Consider the following 27,410-nt stretch of genomic DNA (forward strand, 5'->3'; position numbering starts at 1 on the left):
AGGTATCCAGTCATCTGGAAGCATAGTCGTTTTAAGTCTATTCTTAGGTTGTTCATGTTTTCAGAATGATGATGCTTAGAGTCATAGCCTAGTACTGATTTCATGAGATGTAATTTTGATGTTGTGTGTTTTAACCTTTTGCTTCCTACAGGTCTCCTTCCCAGCTGTTCCCTTCCTAATCCCCTTTTCCCCACTTGGACTCTCTTAGACTCTGTGACAAATCTAATCAGAGTATTGGAGCTGTCTTGTGGTGGAAGTGTTGGGAACGTGCACAGACCCCGAGGATCTGGTGACTCTGACACATTGTTGATGATGGTTGATGAGTGCTATGTAGGATATGTTACCCCTCAGCTGTCTCTAAATGTTGGTAATGAGTTCATGGTGACATGTGTACATATTTGGTACGTACTGTGTTTGACACACTCTGCCTAAATTTCACCCATATCATGTTTTGAACACATCAGTTTGAACTCATTACAATTAGCTATGTTTCCTGTGTTGTTTTGGTGGACCTGCTGCCCTAGCTGCATGTGTTCTCATTATTTCTGATGTGCATTCCACAGAAGTGTCCAGTCCAAGTGTGTGGGCATGCGTACCCTGTGTCAGAATTGGGCCCGATGGAAGTGGCAGGACTGATTTCCAGAGATGGACTGTGCAGGGCAAGTGTTTTGAACATTGCTTGTCATACTTTGGCCAATCATGCTATCCATTGTCAACAATGATGCCTCCTTTATCACACAAGCTCCTTGCCGACATTGCAAGTCTCACACTTAGTAATGTCAGTGGTCTGTTCATACATTCCTGTCCTTCTGATATTTTACATCCACTGCCTCATGTATGGGGCCCTTGTTTACCTCATTATTGGAGATGTTTTAGTTGTGTGTCATGAGCTACAGTAGTACAAGTTGTCAACGTGGATGTGGCTCATATTTTGTGGTCCATTGATTGTGTCCTTCAGTTGTGACATTCAATTGATGAGTCTATTTCTGATGTCTGTGAAGGTTGTAGTACAATCATACGCATCACATGTGATAATGCAACAGAGGTTTTCAGATTTCTATTTGTGACATGCTCCCTGAGGTAATGCTCACATTCCTAAGGTACATGTGATGAAGAATGACGACACCAGAGCAGGATTGTGTGATCAAGTAAGGTGTTTATTTACAAATATTAACAAGATGTGTAGAGTGATTATAAAGTGAATAAGTTGTGTTCAATTTGCTGTCTACATTTGTGTTCTGCTGTTCCCCCTCATTTTCCTTGCCACGCTCCTCCTCCCCAGGCAGTTCTTGGTCCAGCTCATATAATGGGATGTTTATCCTCACACAAATGTTGTGCAAGACAGCACAGGTCAGTACAATTTGTATAAACAATGTGTGGGGCATATAGAAGGATGCCTCCTGTGATGTCCAGGCACCTGAATATGGACTTCAGGATGCCAAAAGTCATTTTCACAATGGTGCATGTCCTCAGATGTGTCTCATTATAGGCACGCTCTGCTGCTGTGCTTGGGTTGGGAAATGGGGTCATGATCCATGGCTGGATCCCATAATCCTGATCCGCTGCAAAAGATAATAGGAGTGAGTATTTTGTTAAGGCTTGCAATTGTCATGTAGCATGGCTGTTGATTGTGACTCATATGTGTTTGTGGTATGGTGTGAGTTCCTGGCCTTCTTAAAGGTCTTCTCAGCACTGGGTTGTTGGACATGACAACTTATGTTTGGCTCAAGGACCTGGGATATATGACTTGGTTTCCTAACTGTTGGTCAGTATGTATGTACCATGCGTTATGCAGTGTCCCATATGTATCAGTGTGCTTTCACTGGAGGGGACATGATACATCCACACACGCAATGGGTTCAGATGTGGTGGTAACATGGTTGCACTACATGGCCTGGACATCCCATCCATTTAGACATGTGTCATTGCAAATGGAATGTGACACTGAGGCCCATTGAATTCTGTAGGTGACAATGCACAACACATCTCCGAAATTGGCAGCACTGACCTGTTAAGTATTGACAATGCATGATTGTCCCATGTGTGACTTGTTTCTAGGCAACCCTTTGTTGTTCCCTCTGCCAGTTGCTCCTGTGCAGCCATTCACCTACACCACCGACCTTGCACCAGGGAACCTGGCTAACTGCCTTGTGGAGGTGGATGTATCTGTGCAGGAAGGGCCACCTCCCTATACATATGCTGTTTTGATGGACAATTGGCTCTTTCAGTGTGTGCAGCAGTGTGCAGTATGCATTGGTGGCACATTAATATGTGTTCATAGCACAGTACACTTCCTTATTGCAACCCTCAAACGGCACCCCTCGAGTGGTGTTTGATGTTGGCACTGCCTCAGTATTTCCGTGTCACCTACATCTGAGTCAGCATCCTCATGCTATGTGTCTCATGGTGTTAGCGCTGCTGCAACACACATTGCACACCCCTTCCAGGCTACATACTGCTTGGGAGGGTGGCTAATTGACTATGTGGCCTCAAGTAATTGGAAATAGTTAATCTTCCAAATTGTACAGACAGTGCAGGCCATGACATTGTCACTGTGGGCTTTAACAGTAGTCCCTTAGTGCTCCTAAGTGGCAGCTGTCAGGTGTCCAAGAGTGTGTATCCCATTGTGTCAGGGTGTACAACATAACTACCAGTGTCAGACCTCACTGCCCATGTGTCAATGTAGTGGTGTATGTCTTGTGTGTCCTACAGGGTTGTTGTGCTGTGGGTATATTGCTAGGTTTGGAGACTTACCGACAAGTAGGCCACTGCCATATTGTCCATCCTAGAAGTGGTCATTGATCCTGCTGTGCCTGAATATGAAGGAGTCATGGACACTCCCAGGATACTTGGCCAAGATGTTAGTGAACAGTCTGTGGTGGTCAACTATGGCCTGCACATTGATAGAATGTGTGTGCTTTCTGTTCCTGAATAGGTGATCTGTTGCTGCACGTGGGACGATCCGGACATGGGTGCAGTCAATTGCACCAAGCATTGGATTTGATAAAACCCCTGTTTTATCTCCTGCTGCTTCTGATGGGAGCTGTGGAAGCTGATGTGGCGGGATGTCAGGGAGATTACAGCATCTAACACCTTGGGCAGAAAAAACGAAAATGAGAGCTGTGATACACCAGCGACCAGGGCACCCCTTGCTTGGAAGGAGCCACTTGCCAACATATGCAGGATAGCTAGCAGCTTGGTCACAGATGGTATGGTGTGTGGTGTCGGCAGGTGAGCTGTTAGTTGTGGCTCAATATGGGGCAGCAGCTGCAGTATAGCTTGACAGTTGAGTCGATAGCTCTGAATGATGTCCTGATCCCTGAGGCCAAGGAGGGTTATCCTGTTTCTGGAAAGTCTCTCCTGCCTTCTGAGTTGCCTTTGTGGGCCATATTGGGGTGGTGGTGGTTGCTGCCGTTGGTCCTGTGCTTGGCGTTGTCTTGCAAGCTGCATCAGTAGAACCTCCATGTTGTCCTGTTGGTCTGTGATGTTGCTTGTGTGTGTTTTCCTTAAGTAGTGGTGGGTTTGCCTCATTTTAACACCTGCCCTGACCCAGGCATTAAAATTTTACCCAAATCGGAGTTAACATAATTTTTTGGGTACACCTCCCACCCATGCCTCATTTGTGCCCAGTTGAATAAATATGACGCTAGGGGCTTTGAGTCATTTTTTGGACAGGAACGCGTAATTTGCATTTCATTGACGCAAGGTGGCTTCACACTTCCCTAAAATGACGTTATCTCCATATTTTTTATGCTAGATGGGTCTAGCGTGAAAGTATAGATATGGAGTTAAGTTTGCGCTGAATTAGCATAACAAATTACGCTAATTCAGAGCAAATAGAGTATTAATATGGGCCAAAGTGACCACGTGCATAGCTAAAATAATGAAGTAACAAAACAAATGGTAGCATGTCCAGATCCCCATTTTCAGGAGAAAAAATGGAGGATTGGGGGATGGAAGATGTTAAACAAAAGCGAACAACAAGGAAAGGCAAATATTGACCAGCTCAAGTGGAACAGGGTAATTGAGGGACAATGGAAGCACTCAAGGATGGCTCGTGAACTTTAAAATACTCCAAATTGCTTTGATTAGTGTAAATAGCAAGCATGTCTTCTTTTAAATTGGTTCCCGGAGTTTTGTCCTGAGAAAATCGACAGGACCAAATGGAGCATTTTACATTACACTTTCCACGTATATTGGCTGAGAAGCAAATCAAATCGTTCAATACTATGCCAGCCAAGTCTTGGTCTTCCCATGGTTGTTGGTTGTGGTTGCACAGTGTGCGAAAAAGCTGCCGACTAATGAAATTACAGGCAATTCCCATTCTATTTCCAATGGCCTATAATTTTTTCAGAATGTACACATCATAATTCTTCACTTCTGTAATTGAACAAAAGTCATACATATATATCCAGGTCAGGAGAGGCTTAAAATAACAAGAAGCTTTAACAAAATAAAACAGCATATCAGTAAGTACTCTCTGTTACCAAGGGGCATATTTATTAGATTCTCCTGCAGTGCAGAAAGTAACCTTGCTGCGCTCAGTAGCGTAAGGAAACTTGAAGGGTCACCTCTACAAAGAACATAGAGGCGGCCCGTTCCGCACTTTCTCAGGAGTTGTCAGGCCAGGTGTTGTGCTGAGGAGGCCCCTAGGAACTCCCCTGCACTGTGGTTGGTGCGGGGGCCTTTGTTACACCACTGTCTGTGCTGCACTGCATGACAGAGAAAGAGCAGGAATGCACCATACTTAAGGCCTGAATTTCCCCCCCTGCGCTGGTGCACAATTGGCTGTCTAGCACCAATGCAGATACCCTTGCACCATGGTGCAAGAGTGCCTATGTTGCATACAGGATTGTTTTTGTGCAGAAAGGAATACCTTCCAGCACAAAAACAATCCTCAGAGGCATATTCCTCTTTCTATGAGTGCTGCAGAATGCAGAACGCAGCACACATTTATTGAAAGAGGAAGAAACAAGAAGAAATAGAAATATTATGCAGCTCATTATATAAATACTCTTCATTTTGATGAAAACACTCACTTGTTTCAAATAAACCATATCACTTTCAAGAGCAAAACACAATTTAATTTATGAAATTCATTTTTTTAGTAATGCTAAATACATGTTTGTTCTATAAATATTAGCTTGTCAGTTTCAGAAAAATACCTGTGCACATCGGCCTCAAATAGACAAATGATTGCCAATGTAGTATCATCAAATGCCAAGAATAGCCACCATATGGCGGTGATTTCCACAACTATCGTGCAAAGCATAACCAGAAATATGTCATAAATGCCCATGAAATGTCAAGAAATTCATCATTATCCGAGGCCCGCTATTATATCAACAAGAACACAGATATTTTAAGGATGCTCACAATATATTAAGGATGGACACAAACATGCATGGGTTCCTATTATGCCAACAATATTCATAAATATAGTAAATATAGTAAAGGTTCCCATGATGTCTCAATGAAGGCATCTATATGGCAGAACTAATATCGGAGGCAAAACGAATGGTGTGGTTTATGCCGGGGATTGCCACAATTATGTTCAAAATGCCTCCAATACACCTAGAATGGCCACTAATAGCAGATGGAAACCATTATTTCAGGGACAGCCACAAACTTGTCACTTGTGTCCATAATAGTTCAAATGTTGTAGTACTAGAATGTCATTGTCAAATCTACACCCAGTGAAATGATATTTTTGAAAACGATATTTAGACCACAATATGTATGTTAGAATATATATGTAACAATATTCTGGCATATAACGTGATTGAGGATGCTAGGGTTGACCACTAGAAGATACAAAATGACCATGATATGCTAACAGTAACCCAGGGATATTCTCATGCTACGAGATATTCTCACTACAGTTGTATAACAGCATAAAGATGACAACAAAAACAGCCTGACAAAATGTCAACCACCAGAAACTCAAGGAGCTAAGTATTTATATTAAAGATGTACTATTTTAAACTCCATGTCTCTCTCTCTCTCTCTATATATATATATAAATATATATATATATATAGTCAAGGTACACAAATGAGAAGTTAATGTTGTAAACCTATACTTAGCAATACAAACCTACCTTCATGGCATTGTGTTAGTTGATATTTTGTCTTTTTTTTGATTCGTGAACGCTCATTCTTCTGAAGGCTCACACGTGAATAGTGCATTGGAATTGATTGGTGACCTGGTATATGAGGAGGAATTATATTTTAAAATTATATATGATCTCCTCATAAGTAGACAAGTAAAAGAAGTGAAGAGGTCTGAGGATATATTTAAGGGACTCCCATCGTACTAGTCCTGAAGAAGACCCATTGTGGAGCTGGGATTTGGCCCAAGGAATAGAGGGGTTGAAACGTCGACGGATAGATCATAGTCTGGATTGGTTTCTGCAGAGGATCTTTGGAGGATTAAAGGAATTGATTTAGACTCTCTGAGGATTTGGAATGGAGTTAATGCAGCAAACAGAAAAGAACCAACCAACTGTTTTTAATGTTTTTTGTATAGGTTTTTGATTCATTGGAATATATATTATTCTTCTTTCTATCTATCACAAGCACTTTTTTTCTCACACTATCTGTCCTTTGGTATGTTGTTTTATTAGATGGGTTGTCCATATAGGATGAATATATTAAATTGATATTTATGTATAAGCAAATAAATGAATATATATATTTATATGAATACATCGTTTTTTTGTTTTCACCTATGTTGTTTTATGATATATAAATAATTTGTCGATCTTTCCCCGTTAGGGCATTGTTGTATGCAATGATTATCTTCTACCCAGCCCGATCGGGTTTTTGGGTTACCCTCTGTGGTTTATAAGTACAATAGTTAGGCAGTTAATATTTAAATCTCCATATTCCACTGGTAATCCTCCCACTCTACCCACCCAGAAATACACATTTACCCATTCAGTCACAGACACATATGTCTACAAAACACACACACACACACACATAAACACCCGAACACACACACACACACACACACACACACTTTTTGTCTCCTGATTTCAAACATACCTTTCTACTCCTTTCTTCTCTTTCTTCTTCCTTCACTCAGCTCCCAGAGTTGTTCCTTGTTTCTGGTCTAGAATCATCGTTACAAAATATACATTTGGACGCTGTAACAAGTGACAGCTTTCCCTGGGCCAATGTGACAGACTGAACATGAGACACTAGAGTCATGAGATGGATGGAGAAAGCCCTCCTCTCCTTGATCCCTTGCAGCTCTATCCTGCCTTCTGATAAGGCATTTGTCAAGCCCAATTCTAGCTGAATTGGCTGACATGGGACATTGACCAAAGCATGTGCAGCACACCCTGTATGTAATATGCCTGTGTAAGGAGGACACTGCTGCAACATGCCTTGATCTTGCGCCTTATCTGAACAGAGTACAAGAAAACAAGCAAAGGCTGTGTTTTTGTATTTAGAAAGCTGTGGAACATCCCAAATTGGCCGGGGGCAAAGCAGTAACCAAACCTTTAGTGGGCCAAATGCTCTCACTGATTGCATTCCGGATTCCTACAACTTCAAAGTGGCAAAACAGTGTCAATGAGACCATGCCAGTAGTCTTAACTGTGCATACCTTGTGAAGCCAGAGTTGAGAAATGGCTATCCAATTGAGGTATTCACCTCAGTACTCAACTTAATATGTAAAGAGAGACACTCCCACATGACGCAGACATTGGTAGCTGCTGATCAATGCCAAGTGACGTAGATTGAGAGTTTATGTCTGACAGGCTGGAGCCTTGTATCCTTGCCAATTTAGCCTCTGGTAACCTGGCCTAAATAACGCACACCTGGTCCTTGTGATGTAGTTTCTGGATAATTCTAGCGCATATCCCGTAAATGGGTTTTTTAGACCCCCCCTGGCACTAAGGACATCATCAATGTGCCTACCCTAGACAGAAAGCCATTTAAACTGCAACCACCCCCGCAACCCAGTGAGCACTCTACAAATAGGATAAGTTTTACGTAATGATCAATCTAATGAGATATCATAGGGACAGTCTGTGGAATACAAACCCTGTTTTATAATGGAAAGGCACAACCAAGAACATTAGAAAAACAGAGATATACTTTAAAGATTTATTTTAGAATTAAAATTCTAACCTAGTGTGCCTAATATAATTGTAACTATTATAAAAATAAATATTATATTGACAACAACATTTACCAATAGAGTCAACCACAAATAGTACTGAAACATATTGTTGAAGTAAAAAGATTTTGTTTACATCAAAATCTCTATCACCACCCTCATCCCTTTGGCTAAACAACCACATCCCAATGGCTAATCCTGATTCTGAGCATAGAACATGGGACCATATTTATGGATGGTTGACGTTGCTTTAGCACCATTTATTTTGGAGCTAAAACAACGCTAGACCGTCTATGGTCAATGTACAGGAGTTATCGCCATATTTATGATGCACAGACCACCTTGCATCAATGAAATGCAAGATAGGCGTTCCCATCCTAAACACGACGCTCACCCCCTAGCACCATATTTATCTCTAGGTGCAAGGAGGAGGCGGGGATAAATATTGGTGCTAAGCCCGCTTAGCACCATTATTTAACACCTGGGTAAGACCAGGCATTAGGGTGCAGGTAGGCCCATTCCCATGGCTAAACACCATGGAATGGGCACACAAATGCCCACCCCAAGCCCCAGCAACACCAACACCCAAACCACACAGACACTACAGGTTGACGGGACCCCAACCCAGGTAGGTTTAGGTGAGTATATCTTATTCTTTCATAAGTGCCACTGAGGGCCTCTGACCTGGGGCCCCCTGCCTGGCACTGGGAATTTAGGGCTTGCCCAGGGGAAACTGGTCCACGGTGGTGGGCATTCCGGTGGTGGGCATGGCTCCTGTTTAAACTTAGGCTGCTTGAGAGTCAGAAAATGACGCCAGGCTGATTAGCAGCAGATTTTTTGTTGCTAACCAGCCTAATGTCATTTTTGACCTACTAGTGCCATTCCCCCTGATGCCATCCCCCCAAACCTGGCTAGTGTCTTCTTCTTTGACGCTAGCCATTCCTTAGTGCCATTGTGCATCATTACATAAATATGGTGCACGGATGGCTTTAAGGAATGGCGTTAGCTCGCATTAAATAAAATGACACACAACTGCGTTAGTGCAGTTGTGCACTATTTTCCATAATAATGGGCCATGTTTCGCAGAAACATGCCTCCTCTGAACAATTAGGCTAATGGTCAGTGAAATATCAACACCTGTTATTCTAATTGTTTTGAATTTTTCTTCTAATTTAAATGACAGCACAAATATTATTTTTTTTCACTTTGAGGCAAATTTGTCAACACTTTGTGTTGGTGCGAGGTCACAAAAAGTGACGCAAACTAGTGCAAAGTATTAACATAATATTTACCTTGCAGAGCAAAATTCCATTTGGCCTGGAAAGTAGTCTATAAAGTAATACAAATAACAATTTGCTCTACTTTGTTAGGAGGGACGGTGTCTCATTGATGGTACGTGGTAGCTCCCACTCTGTCACCCGTGGGTTTTGACAGAAAGCACACATGCTAATAATGGTAAACAGAGATTTGTGCGACAAAATAACACCTCTTTGTAGCAGTTCTCCAGACTTTTCCCACATTGCATATGTGCAGCACTGTATAAGACACATTCACTAAAACCAATAAAATAATTAGTTTTCAGGGTTTTCCCATGGTGCCCTGGACGATATATATATTGTTTGCTTGTTCTCTTCAACAAAGCTGTGAAATACTAACTTAGTGAAGAGCATAGCATCTGTTCTGGCGTGTGTTGACTTGATTCTTTCTGAAGTTAGCGACAACCTGAGTCACTTGTCTTTGATCACTTAGGGCCACATGTACGAAAAACAGGTTTTGCGACTTCCAAATTGCGAGTCAGAGTGACTCACAATTTGCGAGTCACAAAACCTTATGTACAACAGTGTCAATGACACTGTTTGCGATTCACAAGGGGGTCGCAAATTACATTCCTCATGAATATTCATGAGATAGGTAGCAATTTGCGACCCCATTGGGTTGGGAATGGCCGCCCTCACAGGGATGGTGGCCTGCTGGAGACAACAGACCACCATGTCTGTGACTGCTTTTATGTAAAGCAGTTTTTTTTCTGAAATGCAGCCCGTTTTTCTTAAAGGAAAACGAGATACATTTCAAAAACCAAAAACTGAAAAGTTTTCTTTTCATTTTTCGGCTCTGAAAAAATATTTTCGCTGCCATTCACAAAGGGGAAGGGGTCCCATGGGGACCTCTTCCCGTTTGCGAATGGGTGAGCACCAGGTTGAAACTGGTGCTAACTGTGATTGTTTTGTGACCGCATTCGCGGTCACAAAACAATCATACATGGGACTGTGACTCACAATTGGGAAGGGAACACCCCTTCCTAATTGCGACTCGCAAACCCTTTTTGCGATTTGGTAAATAGATTGCGGAATCACAAAAATGGCTCTGAACATCGCTATTTGCATTTTGCATTTCGCAAACGGCCCGATTCGCCGTTTGTGACGTGCAAAATGCTTCGTACATGTGGCCCTTAATTCTCTACGGACATTAATCTAAGTGTCTCTGGTGAAATACTGAGTAATCACTGCCGGGATTACGATAGAAAGAATGATTGAAGGTATTTCTTCAGTTGGGTAATCTTGAACTTCTTTCTGAAAATTATATATTCAATTTGTTTTCTTAAGAGACCCTGCATATTCTTTCATTATGTTTTTGAAACGCAGTGCCAAACCTGTTCTTTAGATAGTAGTAGTGTCTTTGACAAATTATGGCCAGTATTCGAATTATAGTGGTTTTACCTTCCAACGTAGTGGCTATTCCAGGCATAGTGGAGATCATGTCCTGCATATCAGTGGACATTACCGCATATTTATAGCCCTGACAAAGGGTGGTCATTCTTAGTGTTCTGCAAGCCATCACTGTTTTAATAGTATCCTCGGCAAACAGTGGTCCTCCTTAGCATATTGCGGGCATCCAGGTCAATATTGGACCACTCCTGGAGTAATGATAATTACCCAAGCATAATGGTGTGCAACTCTCGCACAATTTGGCCATCCTTGTTGTAATACACACCCTTGCATAAATGTATGGTCCAAAATGTGTGTGTTTTTTTGACATATTATTGGCATTGTTGGCTGAATTTGTGGCCATCTCAGACTTGAAGATGACCCTCACAGGCGTACTGGGAGACATGGCATAATGATGGTTAAACCTGGTGAGCATTTGGTGAGCATCCACGACCTCTGAAGTGTGTCATTGCCATACAGATGGCAACCGTAACAACTAACTGCAGCTTTGACATTTGGTATGCATACTGGGAATGAGACTGTGATATGGAAGCAAGTTGTTTAAATTCTGTCAATGTGGTACATTAGTTCACATGAGTATTTCAATAAAAAGAGCAGGCATATAATACACATGAAAACATGTTACTTTAATAAAACAGGTATCTTCATTAATACCAAACTTTGGTCTTTATTCTATTCCAAAAATGTAAACTGCTATTGAGAGTATAATGTATCTATTACAGTAATATGTTAAGTCGATGTTAATTTATGATGAACTATGAGCATTTATTCCTGATGAGATATCATTGATGTCATATGATGCAAGTATGGTTGCTATTTATTTGATGGATATGAAGGCATTTCAGCCTATTTATTGGTATGGCTGCTATATTATGATCACCCCTGTTGTCTGATGGTGTAACATAAGATGTTTGCCTGCAGTATGAATATTTAAGTTCGCTATAACCTAAGTGTTAGTTCTAGTGTGGGAACCTTTGAGATCGGTCTAACTTGAGGGACTGCACTGGTTCCAAGACTGTGATTACTATGCGGCTTTTCATTTCTCCTCCCTGCCTCTCCCAAGTAGTTTATTGCTCATAATATATGAAGGAAGAGGGTGGGAAAATAATGGTTCTGTACAACTTTTGTCATGTATTTCTTAAATGCACTGCCATCACATGATATCATGATGCCAGAAATCAGGGTTACAAGAGCATGACACAGTCCAAGTCAAAGAGTTGTAAAAACAATGGGTCTAAGGGCCTTATTTAGAGTTTGGGTGATGTAATACTCCATCAAAAGGTGATAGACAGTCTGTCTGCCGAATTTCAAGTTCTGTGAAACAGTTGTAATATTGTACACAGTACAGACACAGTTGTAATGGAATAGCCTAGCTGCTGAATTCTAAATAAGGCCCCTAGTGTCCTCCTGAGTTGTCAATGATGTGCCGCTTCATAACGTTATGCACCATTTGCAGTAAAAATGTACTGCCGATATGCCATTTGATGTAAAAAAATAGTGAAAATGCACAGGAACAGCAGAACGCAAGTGCCTGTTGTTCTCGCTGCTTTTGTTTAAATGCCTTATCATGCCGCAAATTGATGTGACGATGCTTTTCATGTTAAAATATAGTGTAAGTGACAGATTTGCATTTTGCATAATTAAAGATAATTTTTGACAGGAGTGTCAGTAACAAGAACCTTAGATAGGAAAGCCAGTTGTGATGTTGTAATAGAACCAGTACATAAGACAGCCAGGCAGGGAAATGGTTCCTTTTCTTGACAGGGAGCCAATGTAAGGACTATCTAGCCTCAGTGACATAGTTGAATTTGCAGAGGCCACATACTACTCTTCCTGCCATGTTTTAGGCATGTTAAAGCCTTACATGTCCATTCCCAGGCTGGCAGTGATGGAGAGAATTCCTGTAGTTCAACAGTAGCAGAATACAAGCCCCAATTGAATGGAAATAAAAAGTAAGATCTTCTGAAGGAGATGGAGTTGAAAGAAACAGGCAGATCGAACGCTCTGAATCTGTGAAGCAGTGAAGGAGAGATCACTAACAAAGGTGACACCACGGTGATGCATGAAACTCTGTTGAGTATGATAAAGTGTGTTGCCTCTGCATTGATCTTTCCATCCAATGATCAATACCCCTGTTTTATCATCTTCCAACAATTGGCAGACATGTGCACGTGAAAGACAGTCATGCACTACCTTATGGGAGGGAGGTGGTGATAGAACTAGATGAATATTGGCTGAATATCAGTAAAAAACTGAGGTCTGGCCATGTAGAAAAAGACCTTGAAACACAACAAGCATGTCAGCCCTCCCAGCAGCTTCTTGCATATGTTTGACATAATACGAGAGATAGCTGAATCCTGTTGAAATCTACAGGACACCACCTACACAGCGGATTGAAAAGAGGGAAGCAATACACTTGTGGTCGTCACTGAAAAATGTCCTGAACTACTACTGACTAAAATTGCATGAGTGTTTGTATCAAATGCAAGAAGTGGATGTGGGAAAGTCATTATTTTTGCCCTGGTCACTCCCAAACCTTTTGTCTGATACTGGTGGTTACTGATTCTGACTGTGCCCTGTGCACTGCTAACCAGTCCCAGGACCAGTGCTCTTTGTAAAATGGTATATGCAAATTAAGCCTAATTATAGTTGGCTCTGACAATCTGCCTATAAGTTCCTAGTATATGTTAGGGCATGTAGGGCATGTAGGTTTAGGGACCCCAAGGTAGGCAGGTCACCTCTGAGTGCACTGCTGTGGTCCCTGGTGTTATTGTTAAGGCAGGCCTGCGTTGCTGGCTGCTTTTAAGTTAAAGTTAACCCCAAATTTGACTATGGAATTAAAAGCATTTCCAAAGTCTCAAATTAACTCATTTTTGCATATGTCACCCCTAAGATCTGCCCTAGGTGCCCCAAGGGTTGGGTGCAGTGTACATATAAGCAGAGACCTTATAAAAGTTGTTTAATAAGTCCTGGTTTTGGAAAAACAGCCAAATTCGTTTTTCCCCATTGCAGTCATGGGTCCTGTAGGCTAACATTCGGAGACTTTATTTTAAAATAAGAAAGTCTTATTTTTAATAAAGATGAGCTAAATATAGCAGGTTTGGTGCCAAATTAAATGTTGTAATAAATCCAACAGCTTGAAAATGCTGAATTTAATCTAACTAGTACAGGAAAAGAGTTTTCTTTCTTAAAGTTACCAAATTCAGCCTTGCAATGCCCCTTTCTGATTGGTCAGCATCTGGCAGCCTGAGTGACGCTGCCTTAATGAGTTGTGAAATGGCCTAGGCTGATACAATGGAAGCATCTGGTGGGTGGAGAACTGTGTAGCAGATGGCAGAGAAGGATTGGGGAAGAGTAGCTAAACTAGTCTTCAAAGGTGCGAAAGCCATTTGGGACAGAAACTGGACCTCCCCCATTTCCTGGTCCCCCCAGAAAGATGGGAGCTCCACTGATTAGATTAGGAGAGGTGCTTGAAGGGGTGTGTTAAGAGAAACTTGACCACAACAGTGGGTGGACGCAGCCAGATCTAACTTCTAAGGATGAATTTTTGCTATTTTGGATTTTTAAAGAATGTTTCTATCTGGGATTAATTTTTGCCACACTTCACATGAAGTGGTCACCTCAGAGGGACAGGAGCAGCACTCTTTTTCCCATCCAAGGAGCAAGGAGAAATATGGCAGAGCTGCCCCACAATTCAGATCCCTGCTGGATGAAAATACTGGTGAAGAACAACAGTCCTGCTGGACCTCTGGCCTGCACCTGAAGACTTCACTCAAAAGGACTGCACCAGCTGCACACTTGGGGCTTCACCAAGAAAAGGACTTTGCCTTGCTTCTGCAACTCCAGGAGTTGAATCTCGGTAAGCTACAGATACAAAAGAGCTGACCACAGTCCCCTGTATAAAGTCCAGCAAGAAGAGCCCAGCTGACAAGCGTCCAGTAACCATTTGAGGATTCTGACCAGGTGCATTCTCTGAACTGCAGTCTCAACTTCCAAAGAGCAACTGAGAGCTTCTGGAACCTTGGCTCAAGTTTGTGGACACTTCAAAGATGTAAAAAGGACTTCTGGAAGAAGATCCAGAAGTTTGGAGCAACTTTTGAAAAAAGATCCATAAGTGGACCGACCTGACATCGATAATCAAGCCGGCTACTTTCAACCGTGACCCCGCCTAAATCTCAGGTTCATCCCACTGAAAAGCTCAGGAGCTCTAGACTGCAAGAATTTTACCGGTGGCTCGTGGAAAAGCAATCGGACGATGCTGCATTGAAATCGGCTTGCTGAGGAGGACCGCACAACATCAAGGAAGAAAAGCTCCAGAAAAGTTTCTATGTGTGAAGGTAAAACTTTGACAGCGACTTCCTGCTCACTGCATTTGAGCAGGGCACCATCGCAATCACCCTCAACTTTTGACTTTGCCCCCTCAAATGCGACAAGATGTCCCAGGTTGGCACTTTTAGTTTTTAGGCACTAGAAAGCATTTATTTTTCATGCTTTAAAGGTTTAAACATTCATATCTGCGGTTCCCCACATTGGATTTTTGTCGTTTTCATGTCATTTTAAAGATAAAAATATTTTCTGTATTTATAAATTGGTGTAGGATTTTTATTGTGTGTTGTATTTTACTTATTTACTGTTTTGTTGATATTAAATGCTTTACACACCTCTTTCCTAAGTTAAGCTTAGCTGTTCATGGTCCAAGCTATCAAGGGTTGAGCATGGATTAATTTACTGAGACCTTGACTGAACCTAGTAGGGGCTTGTGGCTTATTGCTAAGTGTAGGTACCTACTTGCCCTGACCAATAACCCACTTTCCAACAACCACAGACCTACATGGTGGACCTTATCCATTGTGTAACACTGTCTGGCACGGGTGGCCAGTAGTACAAAGTCAGTGCTATGGAGTGGACAACAGTCTGCTTGGGACCCAAAAACTGTGTGGTATTCTTGGAACCATACTGACCTAAGGGCCAGATTTACAACAAATTGGCACTGCGTTGCACCAGTTTTGAAATGCTAGGATGTGCCGTACTTTCAAGAATACGTCGCACTCCTGTGTTTCCCCCTGCACCGGCGCTAAATTTAGCTGGCAGTGCCAATGCAGGCATCCACTGCAAGGGTGTCTGCATTGACAGAATTGATTGTTTATGTGCAGGAAGGTGTTGCAGAATGTAGCACACATAGAAGTATCAAATCATCATTTTTTAATGATTGTTTATGTGCAGAAAGGACATCTTCCTGCACATAAATAATCATTTGTGGCCTTTTGCTCTTTTTATGTGTGCTGCAGAATGCAGCACATGTAGAAAAAGCAAAAACGAGGAGGAATAATAGTATTCCCCCTTGTAGTGCCATGCAACCCCCCCTGGGTTAGCATTAGTTTTTGGTGCTGCTCAGATTTACGCCTTCTTGTAAATCTGTGGCAGTGTCAAAAGTAATGGGTGTTGTGGGTGAACACCCACAGCAGCACCCGTTGCATTCCCCTTTGACAGAGAAAACTGCATCGGAGGGGCCCACATCTACAAGGTGGTGCTAAGCCACGAAAATTGGCTTAGCGCTGCCTTGTAATGCACTGCACAGCTCCACCTGAGCATCACAAAAAGTGATGCCCTGGTGGCGCTAGGGCCTTGTAATTCTGGCCCTATGTGTTTTTCCAAGCACTTGCCATTTGACGTGAGAAGACTAATGGGTTTGTAGTTTTCAAGATGGTTGGAACACAATCTGCTTTTTAGTTTTAGCAGAGGTGTTATCAGGCCTCTTTTACAGAATCTGAGGACAAAATGTGGTCGAAATGGCATTTGAATGATGCTGCAGATAGGGGATTAATGGCTAGATTGACTACAACTATTAAGTCTTAGATCTTAGAGATCAGAGTAATCTCCCAGGTGTAGTCTTTGATTCTGCTTCTACTTGAAAGGCAAAGGATCAGAAAAATCAAAGAAATAGAAATGTGAAGTGAACAAAAATGCCAAACACTTGCCAAAAATGATAGGTGTTCCATTTGAATTTCCTATTTTGAATATTTAGACTGTTCATGGAACCTATGTAAAAACTATTGGGCATAATAATGAGCCCCTAGCGCCACATTTGTGGCTCATTTGCAGCATTCATTTAGACGCAAATGTGGCGTTAAGGTGGCATTTTCCACACGCCATATTTACAAAGTGGTGCAATGCTTGTACTGAACCACTTTGTAAACCCTTGCGCCACATTATGCCTTAGCAAGGCATAATGAATACAAGGGGTGCCTACCCCTGTTAGGGGGGCTGAAAAATTGGCACAAGGAAATCTACACAATAGCCCCCTACTCTGCGCCATGGTGTGCTGTATTTTAAATATGGCACCCACATGGTGGTAGTAGGGGGCGCTAAGGGCCACAAGGAATGTGGCGCTGCACTAAGTGCAGTGCCACTTTCCATAAATCTTGCCCCTATGGTCTTTTGGCAAAACTGTTTTGAAGAATGTAATATTTGGCAACCATTTGTCCTGGCTGAGATTGCTGGCAGGCAGATTATTATTCTTCTTTGAAACCACCCTGTGGAGCATGAAGTCGACTTAACCCACCTTCGAAGATTTGTATGTATGTATGTGTTGGACCTGAATACGGTGGGGCATCAGTTCCTTCCTGAAGAGAAGAGGTGAGGAAGATTTCTGGAACGGAATGGGGAGGCCAAGGTCCTAGGGGCATTGAAGCAAAGGTTTGGTGTCGTTGTTCCTTCCTGCAGGTTTTTTCTCTTGAGCTTTGAGGTTATTCCTAGGAGTATCATGTAGCCCATCTGAATACTTTGGATCTCATTTAGGGAATAAAGGACAATCCATTTATCTGTCAGGGAGGTGGAGGTCATGGACTCCACCACCATAGCTGAGGAACATTTGCCCAGCTTAGAGATTCCCATCTGCTAGTTGGGAATCTCTGTGCTGTAAACGGACTCACTTCCAACAATGAAAGTTTGCTGAGTGGATGTCATGTTAAACATGCCCACTTGGAAAACATTTTTGTTCAGAGAAAACAATTTTTTATTTTTTTCTGAATGGAAAAGAGGTGCTCGTGGCCCAGTATGCACAGGGAGTTTTTTTTCCCTGCATGGGGGTCATTCTGCATTTTTTGCTGCCCTGTCAGCCATTCATCGCATGCCAGACACAGTCGGGGAAAATGAGGGCAGTCATCTCCATAGGACGAGGTGACCATCATTGTGAATTGGCGACCGATTATTGGACGGACAGCAGACAAAGGTTTACACAGACAAAGTAGGTGCAATTTACACAGATGAGGTCAGCAGGTACAAGTCTAGTGTCTTCCTGCCTGTCAGAAAAGCAGGGGAAGCACAGATTTGGCAGGCCAGAGGAGCACTGCAAATTTATGCAGTGCTCTCAATCAATCAAAGTCTAAATGAGACCGTTATTCTTACTGACTAGATATGGCGGAGTACTTGAGGAAATCAATTTTTATGTGAAGCAGCAGACTTTGACCTAAATGCAGGGTAGTTATGGCAGACTCGGGAAATCTTTGAGGGTGGAGTGACTGAGAGGCTTGCTGCAACAGAGTGTTTCTTTGAAGTTCCCATAAAATGTACATTCTGTCCCTATTATAGCAGTCCTATAACTTGTTTTCTGTATGCAAAACAATATGAGGCAATCACTCCTTCTCCATTGCTTTTTGCCTTGCAGGTTCTATGAAGTTGCTTACAGATCGGAGAACTGAATTGCTTTTGCCATTAAAAATGGACAGAGCTAACCTGGAGACTCTAAGCATAAAACCCTAAGACGGTGCAGGAACAATTACTCAGATTTACAAAGGCATTTGTCCTAGCTTAAAACAAATTTGCTGCAAACAGAAGACTAAGGGCCTCATTTACAAGGCCCTAGCAGCACACTGCGCCACCAGAGTGTCTTTTTTTAAGCTCCGGTGGCGCAGTGTCCGGCTCATTTTTACAAGGCCATGAAAAGCCGCCTTAAGTGGCTTTCCATGGCCTTGTAAATGTGGACCCCTTTCAGGCATAACACTGTGTGAAAGGGAAGTTCCATGGGTGTTGCTGTAGGTGCTCCCACTGCAAGACGCATGGAATCCGAAGGAATTTGACGCATTACAGATTTACAACACTGGGAATGCATCAGATTCTTATGCCACCGCAGGGGTGACATTAAAGTGGTGCACCGAGAAGAAGGAACATTATTTCTCCCTGTTTTTCCTAGTTCTATGTGTGCTGCATTCTACAACACACACAGAAAGAGGAAAACATCATTAATGATTGTTTATGTGCAGGAAGAGACTTCTTCCTGCACATAAATAATCATCCCTGCAACGCAGACACCCTTGCACCATGGCGGAAAGGTTTCTGTGTTGGCACTAGGCAGCAATACTGCACATTCCTGCCCTTATGTTTTGATGCAGGGTGGCGAAGCAAAAAGGTTTGCGCTTTTGCCCTGCGCCAAAACTTAGGGGCATATTTCTAGGCCACTAGCACCACCTTGTGCCACATTAACGTCATTTATTTTGACGTTAATGTCGCCCAACGAGGCCAAAATCCCCGTGCCCTATTTACAGAGTGGCTCAATGCATGTATTGCACCACTCTGTAACCCTTTGCACTACATTATGCCTGCTCCCCATTAGGGGAGCCGGTAAAATAGGGCAAGAAGACTCATGGGATTTCCTTGCGCCATATATTACCGCACTTTTAAGGCCTGCTCGAGAGCCGGTGTTAACTGCTTTAGTACGGGGGTCGGCCACTGGCCGACGCCCACACTACCTCCCTGGTGCGGGTCACGACCAGTGGCAGACACCAGGGAGGGGGTTAAAAAATACCACTGGAGACATTGAAGATCATCCGTGTCACCCCACAGCTCCCTATCCGCCCCTTTGTGACGTCAGCGCTCCACGAGGCGTGCTGACGTCACAATCTGTTTTCTCTATCGGAGCAGGAAGCGGCCTTGTGGCTGCTTCCTGCTCTGATGGGGAAAACAGCCCCAAACGGCCATCCCAACGTTCGTGATGGCCTTATATGAAAGGGGAGACTCTCATCTTTCAAACAAGGCCTTCCTGAACCGGTTTCCTGGCCCTCAATCGCAGCTGTGCTGCGATCGAGGGCCAGGAAACCCCACTAGACACCAGGGATTTCACTTGGGGGGGTCGGCTCCCTCGGCAAAAGGCCGCCACCCCAGGGACATTTTTTTAAATAAAAAAAGGTAGGTTTATCTCTGGGGGGTGCGATCACTCCCAATCACGCCTCTCAGGGATTTAAAAATATATTTTTTTAAAGCAAATTAAAAAAAAAAAAAGAAATTGGCAGGGGTCGCCCGTGAGCAGGGCGACCCTCTGCGGGGGCAATCATTTTTTTTAAATTGTTGCATGGTTTCCCTGAGGGCCATACCATACAGTTATATTCACAGTTGCAGCTTGGGTCTTCAAAGCAATGCACATACTTCAACTGACACGTTTCAACTGCAGCTTTTAGGCAGAAATAAAAAAGTCAAGTAAATCTTGTGATTATGTTTCTGCTACAAAAGGATCAGACTTTTGTCTAGTGGCAGTTTTGATGCCATAAAGAAGCGCACAAGGTTTATATGCCTACTGCAAAAATCAAATCTGTATTTTATGTAAATAGCTAGTACATTAGTAAAGTCAGCCATTGCCTGCGCTATAATACAAATGAAATGTGTGTTGGGGGTGCTATGAAGAGATGAAGGGCACTTTTGCTGGGTGGCAGTGAGGGAATCCAAGGAGGAGGTCATGGGAGTGGGAGCACCAATAATGATTGCTGGACTGGGCACTAGAGGCGCTAAAGACTGTGACGATTGGTATGTGACAAGGTGAAGTAACAGTGTGTCTTTTTTTGAGTGTCTTGAAAGAACGTGCTGATTGAGGGAAGAAGTGGTGGCAAGGTGACCTCTACTGTTGCACGTATCACACACACACCCACCAGCAAGTATGTGACTGTCCACGTAGGCTAGTGTTTTAGAGCAACAGTTTAGCCAGTAGCAGAGATGGCATCTCATTGGATGACTGCTGCTCAGGTCCTCACTCGTGTTATGGAGAACAGCTCTGACGTGGGATCAGAGACTGAGACAGCAGATACTGAGAGAGCATCTGAGGGATAGGAGAGTGGCGCAGACTCTCGGAGTGATTTTTCAGTCGGAGGACTCCCATTTGATAACTCCTCTTCCTGTGATTATGAGGGAGGTGATGAGGACAGTCCTGCTGTCCCTTCGCAAGCACAATCTGTGCAACGGGACAATAGCGGGTTGGCCCAACCCAGAGAGCAGGCGCCAGCAAGAACAGAGAGAGTGCTCTTTTAAGAGCTCCCCAATTTAGTTCAGCCCCAAATTCCACAGCCCAAATCGTATTGTGGAGACATCAAAATTATCTGTCACAAAACAAACTGGTTTTGTAAGGCAGGCATGTGCGTTTTTGGTCCCAGGCTCGGCGGCCATATAGGGAAACATACCAAACCCAGACATTTCTTGAAACTAGACATCCGGGGGAGTCCACAGAGCTGTGACTTTTGTGGATTCCCCAAAGTTTTCTTACCCAGAATACCCTGTAAAGCAGAAATGTTGAATAAAAACAGTATTTTTTTTCTTGCATTTCTGTCATACAAACTACAGGAATATGCTGGGATTCACAAAATTCCTAACACCCAATGTTTCCCCACCTGTCCTGATAAAACACTACCCCACTTGAGTGCCTGTACCTAGTGCCTGCGTCAGGAATGGATCACCCCAGGTTAAGGACAAACATTGACCGTTGTGTGATCTATTCCTGTTGCGGGCACTAGGCCTACCCACACAAGTGAGGTACCATTTTTATCAGGAGACTTGAGGGAATGCTGGGTGGAAGGAAATTTGTGGCTCCTCTCAGATTCCAGAACTTTCTATCACCGAAATGTGAGGAAAAAGTGTTTTTTTTGCCAAATATTGAGCTTTGCAAAGGATTCTGGGTAACAGAACCTGGTGCGAGCCCCACAAGTCACCCCATCTTGGATTCCCCTAGGTGTCTAGTTTTAAAAAATACACTGGTTCAGTGGGTTTTCCTAGGTGTCGGTTGAGCTAGGGGCCAAAATCCACAGCTAGGCACTTTCCAAAAAGCATGTCAGTTTTCAATGTAAATGTTATGGCATTAGGCCTACCCACGCAGGTATCATTTTTATCAGGCGACTTGGAGGAACACATAATAGCAGAACAAGTGTTATTGCCCCTTGTCTTTCTCTACATTTTTTCCTTCCAAATGTAAGCCAGTGTGTAAAAAAGACGTCTATTTGAGAAATGCTCTGTGATTCACATGCTAGTATGGGCACCCCGGACTTCAGAGATGTGCAAATAACCACTGTTTTTCAACACCTTATCTTGTGCCTATTTTGGAAATACAAAGGTTTTCTTGATACCTATTTTTCACTCTTTATGTTTCAACAAATGAATTGCTGTATACCCGGTATAGAATGAAAACCCATTGCAAGGTGCAGGTCATTTATTGGCTCTGGGTACCTAGGGATCTTGAACCTACAAGCCCTATATGTCCCCGCAACCAGATGAGTCCAGCAGACGTAACGGTATATTGCGTTCAAAAATCTGACATTGCAGGAAAAAGTTACAGAGTAAAACATGGAGAAAAAAGACTGTTTTTTTAGCTCAATTTCAATATCTTTTTATTTCAGTTGTTATTTTCTGTAGTAAAACTTTGTAGGATCTACACAAATTCCCCCTTGCTGAATTAAGAATTTTGTCTACTTTTCCGAAATGTTTAGCTTTCCAGGATCCAGTATTGGTTTCACACCCATTCCTGTCACTGACTGGACGGAGGCTGAAAGCACAAAAAATAGTAAAAATGGGGTAGGTCTCAGCAAAATGCCAAGATTGTGTTGAAAAATGTGGTTTTCTGATTCAAGTCTGCCTGTTCCTGAAGATGGGAAGATGGTGATTTTAGCACTGCAAACCCTTTCTTGATGCCATTTTGCAGGGAAAAAACCACAAGCCTTCTTTGGTAGCCCTTTTTTCCCATTTAAAAAAAAAAAACGAAATGTTCACTGTATTTTGGCTAATTTCTTGGTCTCCTACAGGGGAACCCACAATCTCTGGATACCTTTAGAATCCTAGGATACTGGAAAAAAAGGACGCAAATTTGGCGTGGATAGGTTATGTGGACAAAAAGTTATGAAGGCCTAAGTGTGATCTACCTCAGATAGCCAAAAAAGGGCTCAGCACTGGGGGGGGGGTGGGGGGGAAGCCCCAGCAGCTAATGGGTTAAAAGAGGGGTTCCATTCTTTAGAATGGGGCCCTATGTACTCTGCAGGAGTAGCGTCAATATTTTGGAGCTACTCCTGCAGACTATATCAATAGTGTCATACAAAAAATGACACTATTGCCCCCTAGATTGTGCCATGGTGCACTGTATTGTAAATACGGTGCACACATGGTGGCAGTAGGGGGTGCTAAGGGGCGCAGGGAAAGTGGCGCTGCACTCGGTGTAGCGCCACTTTCCACAAATCTGCCTCTTAGTAACCTATAGGCCTTCCTGTCCTTTGATGCACTACAGTCAAAATTTTTGATGTAATCATGCTAACTACTGTCATGGTGTGCTGTATTATAAATATGGCTTGACCATGGTGTCGTTAGGTGGCGGTAGGGGGATGCAAGGAAAGTGGCGCATCGGACCGATGCGCCACCTTCTTGTAAATATTCCCTTTAGTATTTCTGAAATATTTATGTTCTCTCTCACCAAAAGGAAATGAAGAGGAGCACTGTCTCTAAGAACATATCAAATAACACAAATAATAATAAAACGAAATATCAAGGGTCCACAGGAGTAGAAATCTCTTTACGAGTAAAAATGAATCCCAGAAAGTCCTAACTCAGTTATCCGAATTTAACAATCGTATTACTATCATCGGAGACAAAAGTACTAACAAATCACCTTCGCGGATGCTTTCTTAATCCCCAGTGATAGCACAAGCATATCTATTTTTTTGTTTATTTGCTTTAAAATGTATCTCACTTCTCTTCTATGTTGTGTGTTAATTCTATTTTGACCAAGTTTTACCATGCACCTTTGTGTGTTGTGTTGAAGTGCGCAACGTTTACTTGGAAACATACTGCACAGTAATAAAATTGACCTGTGTTGAAGTTCCATATTTGCTAAGGGTCTATGGTTATTTCTAACATGCCAAGAAAGTAAATAGAAATATTTAACCCGGATTTTATGACTGCTTTGCTGGAATATTGCTTTGAGGTGGTGGCTGATGGCAATGCTTCCACCAACCTAAGAAACCCTGTTGGGACATTTGAATGGCATTGAAAAATGTGATAAAGCTTGGGAGTTCCCTGGGCAAGATTTATCCTGCCTTTTTATGCCGTAAAGGGGCCTTGTTTGCTCTAGTTGACACATTTTCATAGCATATATTTCTTATTCTAATGCACCCCTGTGTATCCCCGAACCCTCCACACTCATCTGAATATTCATAGTCTGTGCCTGAAGGGGGAAATTCATTTTGTAGAAAAGTAATTAGTGCAGCTTGGTAAATGATGACACGCTCACGGGGTTGTCCCCTCAAGGAAATTTTCTTAACAGAGCGATATATGGAGGGAAAAAAGAAAGAGCATACAATCTGCTCCCAAATATCCTAAGTGAAGGAAACAAGAGATTAATCAGCAGACCGTGTTAGTCACAGGTACCGATTATAAACGGGTAGATAATTCCAACACTGGGCAAACCACTGTTTGTGGAGGGAACAGGATTATAAACAATGCAAAGTGTACCATACCCTGTAGTTACCGAGTGCAATCAAGGCTACATCCCAGCAATTTCATTCTCCTCGTCCAGGCACATATTGGCAGGTCAAAGGTGTTGGCATGTGCTCTGGTAGAAACCAAGTAAAAACTGTGATGTGTAGTGTGCCCTTATTTCTATATGCAAAACTTGCAATCGAAGATAATTATAGCTCTCCATGAACTCTAACACTGGGGCATCGACAATGTTAATCAGTAGGCCTGGGCAGAGTTCGCATAGTTCTGCATTCAGGACTCCGAGAAGTAACCAAAAAACTCCGCCGCGCCATGCGGAGTTCTGCGAAGCGGCGGAGTGTGTTGGGTCCCGCCATTCGTGTTGATTTTTAGCACTGGATGTTTGTCCGGTGCTGTGAAATCAGCGCAAACGGCACCATGCGCAGCGCAAGAGGGCACTGCTTCTTTTCTGCCACATGAGTAGGTTTTCTACTTGAGTGGCAGCTTCCCCAATGCGAATGGACGGTTTCACAACGCAAGTGGTAGCAACCATCCGTGACCACCCACGTTAAGAAATCTCACTGAGAAGGGGTCTGGAGTAAGATTGCCTTGTGACAGTTGCAAGAGAAATACCTGCTGTCTGTTTATGTAATATGAAGCGCAGAGTGGGCATGGCCAACGATGTACCTTATCAAATTATTTGAGCTGTATCCGATGAATCAATCTGGTGCACTACAGTATGTCCACAAGCATGTGCAGAAATCCTACCTTATCAATATTCATAAGACAAGATTATTTTTACAAATCCTTGCACCCTAATGCAAACGAAGAAATGCAAGTGCTAAGGGCACATCAGAATTCCACCTTTGTGCTGGCATCCACAAAGTGCCATTGCTGCAATACATCAGTGTTGAATGCTGTTAGTCTTTTCATCCTTGGTGTGGTCTCCCTTAACTTTTTGCCTCTGTTCCCCAGGTTGTTGATGTGTGCTGGACTCTGATGTGGCTGTTTTTGTTACTCTGGGCACTTTACCACTGCTAACCAGTGCCAAAGTGTAAGTGCTCCTTTACAAAAAGTGTATGTAATTGGCTTATCCATGATTGACATATTTGATTTACTATTAGAACATTCGAATGTTGGCATGTCCATTGAAGACAATGGACTGCTGCGGGCTTTTACAGGCCGGTAAAAGCCCGCAGCGCCAACATTCCAATGTTCGCTTTGTTCACAGCAACAGCTGTGAACAAAGCCTCACGGAGCCCGAGGGGATTTAAATCCCCTCGGGCTCCGTGAACATTTTTTTTTTTTAATAGAACATTCTGCCCTGTGTGGCAGAATTTTCTAATAGCCTTAGAACCCGCCGTATCGGGCTCTACCGGCTATTAAAGTCCCTCTCCCTTGTTAAATGCCCTCGCCTTCGGCTCGGGCATTTAACGCGGGGAGCGGGCCTTTAATAGCCGGTAGAGCCCGCTACGGCGGGTTCTAAGGCTATAGTAAGTCCCTAGTAAAGTGCACTGGAAGTGCCAGGGCCTGTAAATCAAATGCTACTAGTGGGCTTGCAGCACTGGTTGTGCCACCCACATAAGTAGCCCTGTAATCATGTCTCAGTCCTGCCACTGCAGTGTCTGTGTGCGCAGTTTTAACTGCAAATTCAACTTGGCAAGTGTACCCACTTGCCAGGACTATACCTTCCCTTTTCTTACATGTCACACACCCCTAGGTAGCCCCAAGGGCCGGGTGCAGTGTATGGTTAAGGTAGGACATATAGTAATGGTTTATATGTCCTGACAGTGAAATAGTGCTAAATTCGTTTTTCACTGTTGCAAGGCCTGTCCCTCTCATAGGTTAACATGGGGGCTACCTTAAAATCTGATTAAAGTGTAGATTCCCTTTGGGAGTGGATGGACATGTGGAGTTTGGGGTCTCTGAGCTCACAATTTAAAAATACATCTTTTAGTTAAGTTGATTTTAAGACTGTGTTTGAAAATGCCACTTTTAGAAAGTGAGCATTTTCTTGCTTATACCATTTCTGTGACTCTGCCTGTTTGTGGATTCCCAGTCTGGGTCAGTTTGACAGTTGGGCTAGTTGCACCTCACACTAGACAGTGACAAAAAGAGAGCTGGGGTGTAGTCTGCATTTCCTGATGGGCCATCTGTGCTTGGAGGGAGGGTAGGAGTGGTCACTTACACCTGAAAGGGCTGTGCCTGTCCTTACACAATGCCGTCTCCGACCCCCTGGTGAGTGTCTGGGGCCTGGCCTGGGCAAGACAGGATTTCACATTCAAAAGAGACTTTACTTTGAAGTAGGCTTACTTCAAAGGAGAAATTGGGTATAAGAAGGACATCCAAAACCACAGACTTTAGAAATACTTCTGGAAACAAGAGGAACCTCTGCCTTGAGAAGAGCTGAAGGACAGAGGAAGAACAGCTACCATGCCTGTGACTGTGCTTTGTGGAGCTATCGTGCAGTTGCTGCTTCTGCCAGAATAAGAGGACAAAGACTGGACTTTGTGTGCCTTCCATCTTGAGAAGAAATCTCCAAGGGCTTGATTTAGAGCTTGCCTCCTGTTGTTTGAAGTCTCAGGGACAGCAAAGACTTCTCTCTCCCAGCACGTGGAGTTTCTGGAGAGACTCCTGTTCTGACAAGTGGTGCCCTATCCAGTCCCTGGGTCCTTGAAAGGAAAGCTGGTGAAAATCCAAGGAAATCGACTTCGGACCTCTTCGGACCGACGCCACTGCTGAATCCGGTGACGCCACCTGCATCCGACTCCATGAACTTCGCTGGAACGCGACGACCTTCACAGGCCCGACATCACTGCAGCCCCGCCGAAGTCCGCAATTTTG

General features: G+C 43.2%; 1 long non-coding RNA gene across 1 annotated transcript in view; it reads left to right on the forward strand.

Annotated features, from left to right (window-relative positions):
* The window catches only part of LOC138249262 (uncharacterized), a 254,165-nt gene that overhangs the window by 22,676 nt on the left and 204,079 nt on the right, over nucleotides 1-27,410 (forward strand). The window contains exon 2 of the long non-coding RNA XR_011194812.1: nucleotides 22,595-22,679. This is a non-coding gene — a long non-coding RNA (uncharacterized lncRNA). The remainder of the gene's footprint in view (nucleotides 1-22,594; nucleotides 22,680-27,410) is intronic.

The sequence above is a fragment of the Pleurodeles waltl genome, chromosome 8, assembly GCF_031143425.1.
Source record: "Pleurodeles waltl isolate 20211129_DDA chromosome 8, aPleWal1.hap1.20221129, whole genome shotgun sequence".
In the NCBI taxonomy this organism is placed as follows: Eukaryota; Metazoa; Chordata; class Amphibia; order Caudata; family Salamandridae; genus Pleurodeles; species Pleurodeles waltl.